This window comes from Lepisosteus oculatus, unplaced genomic scaffold (genome assembly GCF_040954835.1).
Source record: "Lepisosteus oculatus isolate fLepOcu1 unplaced genomic scaffold, fLepOcu1.hap2 HAP2_SCAFFOLD_87, whole genome shotgun sequence".
Classification (NCBI taxonomy): domain Eukaryota; kingdom Metazoa; phylum Chordata; class Actinopteri; order Semionotiformes; family Lepisosteidae; genus Lepisosteus; species Lepisosteus oculatus.
The window spans coordinates 179,236-188,668 of NW_027168425.1; the positions used below are offsets into that span (position 1 = coordinate 179,236).

General features: G+C 49.0%; 1 non-coding gene across 1 annotated transcript; it reads left to right on the plus strand.

Annotated features, from left to right (window-relative positions):
- The first annotated feature begins 9,066 nt into the window (after nucleotides 1–9,066).
- On the plus strand, nucleotides 9,067–9,148 carry trnas-gcu (transfer RNA serine (anticodon GCU)). The gene has a single exon. It is a non-coding gene; the product is annotated as a tRNA-Ser (tRNA).
- Nucleotides 9,149–9,433: the final 285 nt, after the last annotated feature.

A 9,433-nucleotide genomic window follows, 5' to 3' on the forward strand; every position in this document is an offset into this window, starting at 1 on the left:
TGGCATCGTCCTGCACTGTGAAATGCTGCAAGACCTGTGGCAAACAGGGACATTTAGCCTCTGACTGTTCAATGCTGCCAAAGTGCAATTTATGTGGCTCGGAAGGACACGTTTTTAAGAACTGCCCTCACGCCTACGCCAATAAACTCAAAATGAGAAAGGATGAGGCAGTGCTTGTTTCAGCCAAACCGGCCCGAAAAGCCAAAGCAAACAACAAGTCAAACAAAGAACCCTTGTTGAACAAAGAGTCTCAGCCTCCAGCCAGGATCAGTCCTGCTGTGGCTCCGGGGCCGGTGGAAGAGAAATCCACTACGCTCCCACAACCGCAGACTGCACCAGACAAGCACGAGGGTTTGAAAACCCCAGAGAACAGCGAGGACCCCTCCCCCACTCCTGCTCCTCAGAACGAGGGCCATTGTGGGGCCCCCACCGGTGGAGCGGGTCCAACGACGATACCCAGGATTCAGCGGAGCTGCTTTTCTCAGACTCTGCAAGTGCTACAGATGCCCTCCTCTCCTCCATCCAGTCCGTCACGGAGGATCTGCAACAGCTGGTGGGTGAGGGGGAAGAGGAGACTGGTGCATCGGCTGCACCCCTTTCCCCTCAGTGCTACCAGGAGCTGGACTTGAGGAAAAGGAAAAATGACTCTGTTTTCTCCCCGAGCGAGGAGGAAGGAGAGCATGGCGATAGGGACAGCTGGAACCCCTCCACCCCTCCTTCTACCCCCTTCCTTGAAATGGACTCCGTGAACGCTTTTACTGCTGCCACCCTGATGAAGGCTCATTCAGAGGATGGCTGGCAGGAAATTGGTAAGAAGAAAAAGAAAAAGAGAAGGTAACAGGTGAGACCGAAGAGAAATGTGTTTTGTAAAGACTGGTTCCACTTTCTTATGTAATATGGCTCTAAACATAATTTCTCTTAACACCAGAGGTATCAATGACAGAGTTAAATGCCAGTGTGTCTTTGATTACCTCCAGCAGAGAGAGGGAGATGTGTTGATGTTGCAGGAGTGTGCTTTAGCCTATCAAGAGAGGTATAAAAGCTTTGAAGATAGGTGGGATAAAGGGCCTTCTGTTTGGTCAGGGGACAATAACAACAGAGCCTCTGGCGTGGCCATTCTTTTCAAAGGATGGGCTTTCAAATTGAAAAGTATTCAGAGGGTCATAGATGGCAGGTTGCAGTGTGTGGATGTGGAATGGGGGACCGTTAACCTGCGGCTAATCAATGTGTATTGTCCTACTGACGTGGGAGGAAGGGTGGAGCTACTCAAGGCACTCTCTCCCCTATTGTTAAGTAGCACAGACGTGATAGTGGGAGGGGATTTTAATTGTATCTTAGAGCACACAGACAGGCAGTCTAGCTCTCCGATAAAATTGGATTCCAGCTCACTGGCCCTGCAAAACTTAGTTCAAGACTTTAAACTCTCAGACACATATAGATGTATATATCCCACAACAGCAGGATATAAATGGTCAGGGAGGAATAGCAGCTCCAGAATTGACTATTGCTTTGTCTCAGAGAGAGTGAAAGTTGTTGGGGTCACTCTTCAGCCTGTCTTCTTCTCAGATCATCAGGCTTTAGGGTGTAGAGTGGAACTCAAGGGCGGGACTGTCTTTGGCCCAGGCCTATGGAAACTCAACACTAAGCTGCTAGAGAACGAGGGGGTAGTATCCCGCTACAAGGAGAAACTATCACAGTGGCTGTCCTTGCAGTGTCTGTACGGGTCAGTAGGAGAGTGGTGGGAGGAGGTGAAGATGAGGACAAAGGCCTTTTTCATGGCTGAGGGAAGGAAGGCTGCTGCCAGACGGAGAGGAGTGCTAGCCAGGAAACAGAGGCAGCTGCAGCGTCTCTACACGATGCTGCACAGTGGCTTCGCTGTGCTCGAGGATATCACCCTTTTAAAAAAGGACATCCGGAGCATAGCCGAAGAAAGTAGTCGAGGAGTGCTGTTAAGAAGCAGAGTGCAGTTCTTGGAAGAAAATGAGAAGTGTACTCGCTTCTTTTTCAGGAAAGTGGTAGGCTCCAAGTCTGTCATGGAAAGTGTAGTTGATGAGGAGGGACGAGAGAGAACAGAGCCGAGTGCTATCCTCTCCTGCACCAAGGCCTTCTACTCAAGACTGTACAGCTCTACAGAGGTAAAGGATGAAGAAATTCATTTTTTTACCTCAAAGCTAGAAAACGTTTTGAGTGAAGAAGATAGGGAAGTACTTGAGAGGGATTTGACAATAGAAGAGCTGAGACAGGCTATGGAGAGCTTACAGAAGAGGAAAACTCCGGGTGCTGACGGGCTCCCTAAAGAATTTTATTGCACCTTTTGGGATCTGCTTCAGGATCCGCTACTGCTCCTATTCGAGCGAAGCTATAAGACAGAATTGCTGCCTGACTCCTTAAGAGAAGGCACTATCTCTCTCTTGTTTAAGAAAGGAGCAAAGAATGACATAAAGAACTGGAGACCCCTCAGCCTGTTAGGCGTGGACACTAAGATCCTGTCCAAAGCCCTTTTCCTGCGCCTACAAAATGTAGTGGCCTCACTGGTAGGGAAAGAACAGACTTGTGGGATAGCAGGACGCCTGATGAGCGACAACCTGGCCTTGTTGAGGGATGTCTGTCTGTACTCAGAGGATCGCTCCCTCCCTCTGTGCATTTTAGGTGTAGACCTAGAAAAGGCCTTTGACCGCCTAAACCGGCAGTACTTAACATTGGTACTTGAGCACATGAATTTTTGCCCCATCATGAGAAAGTGGATTAACCTGCTGTACACAGGTAGCAACAGCAGAGTAATGGTTAATGGCAATAGATCACACCCCTTTGAAGTCTGTTCAGAGGTGAGGCAGGCCTGCCCATTATCCCCCTTGTTATTCGTTTTGGCTATGGAGCCCTTAGCCTGTGCCTTGCGCCAGGATCAGGCCATTAATGGGATACCAGTGCCTGGAAGTGGGGGAGGAGAGGTAAAGACATCTCTATACATGGATGACCCTGCTCCTCTCTGACAATGCCTCAATTAGCAGAGCTCTGCAGTGCTGTGATCGTTTCTCTTTGGCTTCATCCGCAAAAATTAACAAATCTAAGAGTGAGATTTTTTATCAGAACTGGAGGGAGCCAAAAGAAGGACATGATCTCAGGCTGCAAGAGAAGAGAATTAATTTACAGGTGCCATTCCCCGGCATTGTGGCCATTGTCGGTGCTCACACGCGATAAGATAAGGCGGAGGAGAGTGGGGCATGCCCAGCGGCAGACATTCAAGGAGGGGGCAGTGCGAGGTGAGGTGAGGTGAGGTGCGACACCCCGGAGCCCCGACGCAGCTAATGCGGAGCACTTGTTGGACTGGCATCGAAAGGACGTGTGCGCACGGACGTGGTGATTCCACACATCCTGAATAAATCATGATATTGTTAGTTGCTGTAGCTAGACGTTCAAATGAGTTTCATGGCCAGATGGACTGTTTCCTCCAGCGGTATAGTATTGCAGTGAGACAGCACGATGCCTGCAAGACTGTCACGCTAAACGCCACAGATTGTGTTTGTGTTGGACAGTTGGACCCTACAGTTGGACCCTCGTCGACAACCTGAATAGCTTATTCAGAAGCAGTGCTGGACCGGGAACGAACCAGCTTCTTCCCAGGCACAAGAGTGACTTGTGAGGACTCGCGGTCACACTCTGTGCATAGAGACTTTCTACCAGCCAGCCGGACTGCTGGTAGATCCCCTCGGAGCAACGACTGCCCTGCGCGCCGCAGTCAGATTCCTCCGCCCGTCCTACTCCGAGCTGCACCTTGACTGGTTGGCCGGTAGCCAGAGGACGCCGGGACAACGCCCATTGGACAACCGCTGGAACAGAGGCTGCAACAGAGCCTGTCAGCTGGTTTGGTGTTCGTGCCGGGAAATTCCAAATCCATACACAGTGGATAAGTAAACCCCATGTTCTACATTGCGTCTCGAGAATTTAATTGTACCTCAACACAAGTTGTTATCAATTTAATTCATGAGTAATGTATTTACTTCCGAGTTTGGAGTAACAGTGGGTAATAACACTGATTAGCGATTTGGTAACCGAACGATATATATTGACATATATTCTCTGTTGTGTATCTCTTTGTGTTTGCATCTCTTCGGGATTATATACCTTGTATATTGATAACCCTCACAGTAAGGTCTGCCACTCGTATCCAGGCAGACTAGTATATGTTTGGTGCACAATTTATATTAATAAATGTATCTAGTGTATTGAACCCCTGTGTGTGCGTTGTTAGTTGTTCTGACGATTGATTTTCTAAAAGCCCCAACGAACAACCTTGTGATTACTGCTACAATTAATAATTGTCTCAGTAAACCCATCAAACCATTACATTTAATGGCGTCCCTGGGTGGGTGAGTTTAGAATGAAATGAGAATCAGTCGCACAGAATAACTGAAGTTCAGCACAGCACCGCGGCTTCTATACGCGAATACCGGGTGTGCTGATAACTGCGTAAAGAAATCCCCCTGTTTTCTAGCGTTTAGTGTAACGTGTGCTGATTGGAAATCCATCTGCTCGGGTGTCTAGATTCCATACTGTATTTTGGAAAAAGAAAAAAAAAAGTAATACTCTTAAAGTTTTTCTGACGTAATGACAATGGCTGCTAAAATGTCTGAAGTGGAGTCGCTTATAAGTACTATTTCTAGCGACGACAATCCTGGTTACTGGAGTGGTATCGAAAAGTTGAACTTTGATGATATTGAGAAGCTGCAAGTAGATTTAGTAGCTAAGGTAGCGAACCAGCTTAACACAGGAGTGTCTGTGAACGCAGTTCTGGTCCTATCGAGTTTCACCTTAAATCTAGCTAAACAGCTGGAACTGTCTTTGTCCGAGCTGACAAAGTTTCAAAAGCTTCAGGGAACGCTAGAAAGATATAAGGTGGAGCGAGTCGAGTTGTTGGATATAATCAGAGAAAAGAGAGTGAAAAATGAGGAAAGTGAAGACTGACTCAGGGAAGTTTTAGGTAAATTAGATGACTTGTCTGCTAGAGAAACTGCGGCTGAGGTAGCTAGGAGAGACCTGGAAGGGAGCTCGAAAGAAAAAGAAAAAGAAATTGAGAGTTTAAATGAGCTCAGCCAGGAAAGGCAAAAGGAGTCAGATGCTGCCGTACTGGAAGCAAAATAGACTAGATCCCACTTGCATGCCAGCCCACCTAGCAGCCCGGAGCGCTCACCCAGCGCGCCGGGAGGAGGTTTCTCCCGGCCAGGGTCTGTGGTCGGATCGGCATGGGGGAGATCGCCGAGTCCTGCGCGAAACGCAAGGGCGAGTCAGTTCAGGCATAGACCCCCTGCTCCTGATCACGGCCGTCTCCCTGCCCGCGGAGAAACCGTAAAAATTAACCTCCACTCCCTGAGGCAGTTAGCCAAAGATGTAGAAAGGTTTGACCCGTCAGTGTCAGGGAATAATGTGGAGACCTACATCGATGAGCTGAGATATACTTTGCAGTTTATGCCCGAAGCGTCCGAACAGGAAAAGGCTATGTAAGTAAGGAAAACTACCAGCCGAGCGATCCACGAGTGGATGTCTAGACAAGGACCGGAAGTCTGTAATAGCTTTGAGGAGCTGTGTCAGGCAATGATCGGAGAATTTTCGGCTTTTATCGATCCCATAGCTGCCGTGGCTGCTGTGCACCATATTAAGCACGAAAAAGCTGAAGCCCCTCGCGACTATTATCAGAGGCTTAGGCGCACTTATTTTGCAGGGCGGAATGAAGAGGGTTGCGAAGAGAACGTGAATTTCAAAGGTTTATTCATTGCTAATCTGCATCCCTCAGTCAGGAAAATGATTGTGATGCACACACAGCGATGAAAATGGCTGACATTAGAAGGTTGGCTCAAAAAGCCTGGGGAGCTGAAGTCTCTGCTTCCTCAGAGCGAAAACCTGCTAAAACGGCCGTGTTCGCCACTAAAGCCAGCAGGGTTGACGACTCGCCTCAGCTCGAGGCAGCTGAGGTTCCTGAGCTCGCTAAGCCCCGGCACAAAATAGGCAGGCAGGACCGCACTAAGCGTCAGAGCCGCCGTGAGCGCTACGGGGAAGGCAAGGGCTCAGGCAGAGTCTATCATAAGACTGGACGAAGGGAGTCGACTGCAGCCCGCCTGGCCAGGCTTGAACAAGCCCTGCCTGAGAGATCAGGACAGGGTAAACCTTCCGCACCGAATGCCAGAAGTGTGAATGAGCTTAGGGGGACCACGCCCCTTCTCACTGGAGGAGGCGGGGATCCGTCCCAAGCCCCTCCCTCAGTCTATCTGATTGGGTGGGAGGGTTCCTGCCTGGAAGAAGGCTGTGACTCTGAGTTGGGCGCTGACCCCGCCCCTGAAGTCAAAGAAAAGGCAGGCTTCCAACAATTCTTAGGGAATCTCAGCCAGAAAGGCAAAGCAAGGCGTATTTATATCAAGGTTTTTCTTGAAAACGTCTTAGATAGAGAAGCACTGATTGACACTGGGGCTGAAATTAGTTTGATGTCAGCCGATCTACTCAGCGAGCTCAAACGAGTAGCGAAAGGAAAAGGCATCAGACTTAAGGTAGAACCGTGTAAGATAGATATTTCCAGCTATACCCAGGATCATGCCAGGATCACACACCGAGTGTGGGTGGCACTTAGGTTCGGGCCAATGAACATGGTGCATCCTGTTTACATCTCTAGGTTAAAAAGAGAGCCACTACTCATTGGCCAAGACCTGCTTGACAGGCTGGAGCCTCTGGTGGACTGCCAGCGTGGAAAATTGTGGGCTCAGGTCAAAAACCCTAAGCCTGTTGCACAGCAAAAAGGGGGATTCAGTGGTTATGCTGTGATCACACAGTGCCCACTGAACACTATAGCTGAGTTGGAGGTTCCTCCTGGTTCCTCTGGACGAGAATAAATGTCTCTTCTTGCTTTCCAAAACTACAGGGAAGTCCTGCCCAGGCCAGCACTCCCACGGTCTCCCAACTACAGGAGCAGTGCTCCGAGCAGCTGCTTGACCCGCCAGGTAAAGCACACCCCCTTTTCATCCCTGAAGAAGAGTGGATCTCCCTGTCCGGTAATGAATGGGAGTCCTTTCTGTGCACCCTGGTACCTCAGGGGGTCCAGGACTACCACCCCATGGTGGTGGGAGGGGGTCCAGGTGGCAGAAGTGCAGGTTGATGATGTAATTCTTAGCCTCAGCTCTGAGAAGTCCATAATCAGTGAAGGTCTGTTCGAGGACCTGTCGCGAAGCTGTCAGGTGACCCTGGTGACGCAGTCACAGGTTCTGTGGTGGGCACCCCCACCTCATAGGTCCATTTGGAGCAAAGGAAGCTGTGTAGCTTCCATCTCCATCGGAAAAAGGAAGTTTGCTCACTACTTCCAGGTAGCACCTCAGCTGACCCATTCGGTCTGCATTGGTGCAGACCTATTGGTTCGACTGGGCGCCCAGCTGGACACAGTAAACAGTGTGCTGTGGAAACGGGTGGACCCAGATGCCCACTCTCTAAGCGGTGACCCCGAGAACATTCGGTCAGGTCAGACGATTCCTCAGGCCTGCCAGGTAGTAAACGAATCGGACCTGATCGTTCCTGCGTCAACAGCAGGGTTTCCGGTACGCCTTGTCCTAAAGAAGGGACAGAGAATGGACGCTGAGATGGTTTTCTTCCAACCATCAGCTCAGTTTATCAGACTGAACCTAGCAGTCTGTTGTACCCCCACACTGGAACGGAATGGCCGAGCCACCTGCCTGTTGGTGCAGAACATAGCAAAACAAGATGTCAAAATCCCTGCTCGCACTGACATGGGACTGGAATTGACAATAGTTTCTATGATTTCGAACTGGCCATCCCAGTACTGGGGCAGCTCCCTGGTCCCTTGGCTTCATAAAAGCGCCACTGTAATAAAGAAATTAAATCCAAAATCAAGAGGGCAGTTGCCTACTGAAATACAAGAAGTCATCAATTTTAACCTAGCAACACATTAAAGGCTGCATCTATACAAGTACGATTCTAGAAATGCTCACCAGATTACGTTTTAAGAAGGAACTGCGCCTCAGGTTCTGCCGAGATCTTAACTCGGATGGCAGGTTTCAGAGTCCGGAGTGCGGACTGATTGCGCACGGAGGGTCCATATACTGTGGATCCCTCAGTGATCTTCCGCGTATTCAAACCGCCAGCGTGTGACTCCCCTGTCCCCGTGACCTCATTGCTCTGCTCTCTCCTCTGTGCAGCCGAGCCCGATTCACGGTAAAGTGAAAAAAAATATGCCCTCAACGTGAGATTTACTCTGGAGCGAGGATAGATGTTACCTTTTTATCATTGAACAGGATGTATGTGATGTGGCGACTAGGTTCAATTTTGTATCCTCTTTAAAAGATTAAGGACTGGGGTGAGCGTGATTTACCACCCTTTCAGCTAAGAACCCGACGTGCGCACCGTTTAAGCTGCATAGACTCGGTCGTTTAACTCTTCTCCATTAGCAGGGTTAAGGTTAAAGAAAAAAAACATTGCTGACTTCTTTTTTTTTGCCAGCTGCTAGCGCTGATTAGCAAGGTTTGTATTTCATGTTTTGCAAGTTGCATCCATTTTAAGAAAAACAAGTCGTGTTAAAGACAGGAAATGAATACTTGCATTTAATTAAGTCTAGCCGTAGGCGGTTATCCACTGGGATTCAGACCCAGGGCCTCCTGTTTACTAGACAGGCGCTTTAACCAACTAAGCCACAGCGCCCCGGGAGTGCTGTCCTTTTGCAGCCACTTGGACACACCACTCAGACACATCTGCATTCGGTGTGTGCTCCGCCTGCTCGCTGAGCAAGTTGCCACCTTTACATACAATAGCAACATCGACACCAAGAGAAAGGATGACAAATGGCTTTTATCTGGAACTTTTCATGTCCAAGGAGCTCAATGTGCTTTCTGTGTACAACAGGGCCACTGAACTCCACGCTGGCCACTGAACCACAGCAGTGGCTTGCTGGCTTGACATCTCCCAAGGAAAATGTTGAAATCGCATGTGGAACAGGAAAATGACCCTCGAGTACGAGGGAAAAAAAAGAAAAAGATCATCTGGAGCGCGCCAACCCAGTTGGGACAGCCCAGTTTTGTTAACGAGGTGGCCGAGTGGTTAAGGCGATGGATTGCTAATCCATTGTGCTTTGCACGCATGGGTTCAAATCCCATCCTCGTTGGTTTCCATGTCTGTTTCCATTCTGTTTTTGATCCCTATTGCTCAATGCACAGTGAAAGCATTGCATACATGTGTCTGACAATGAGAAATGGGCCCCTGAGACAGTCATTTGCCTGTTTCACAAATGATCGTATTTTACTAGAGATTCTGTTTGGGATTCAGATGTGCATTCGGACAGCAATCCCTTTCAAGAAATGATACGTTCTGGATGAGGTCAAAGGTGCTGGAACACTGTATTTAGGATGTGTTTGCAGTTATTCTGTGTTTCTAGCTTCAACCCAGTGAT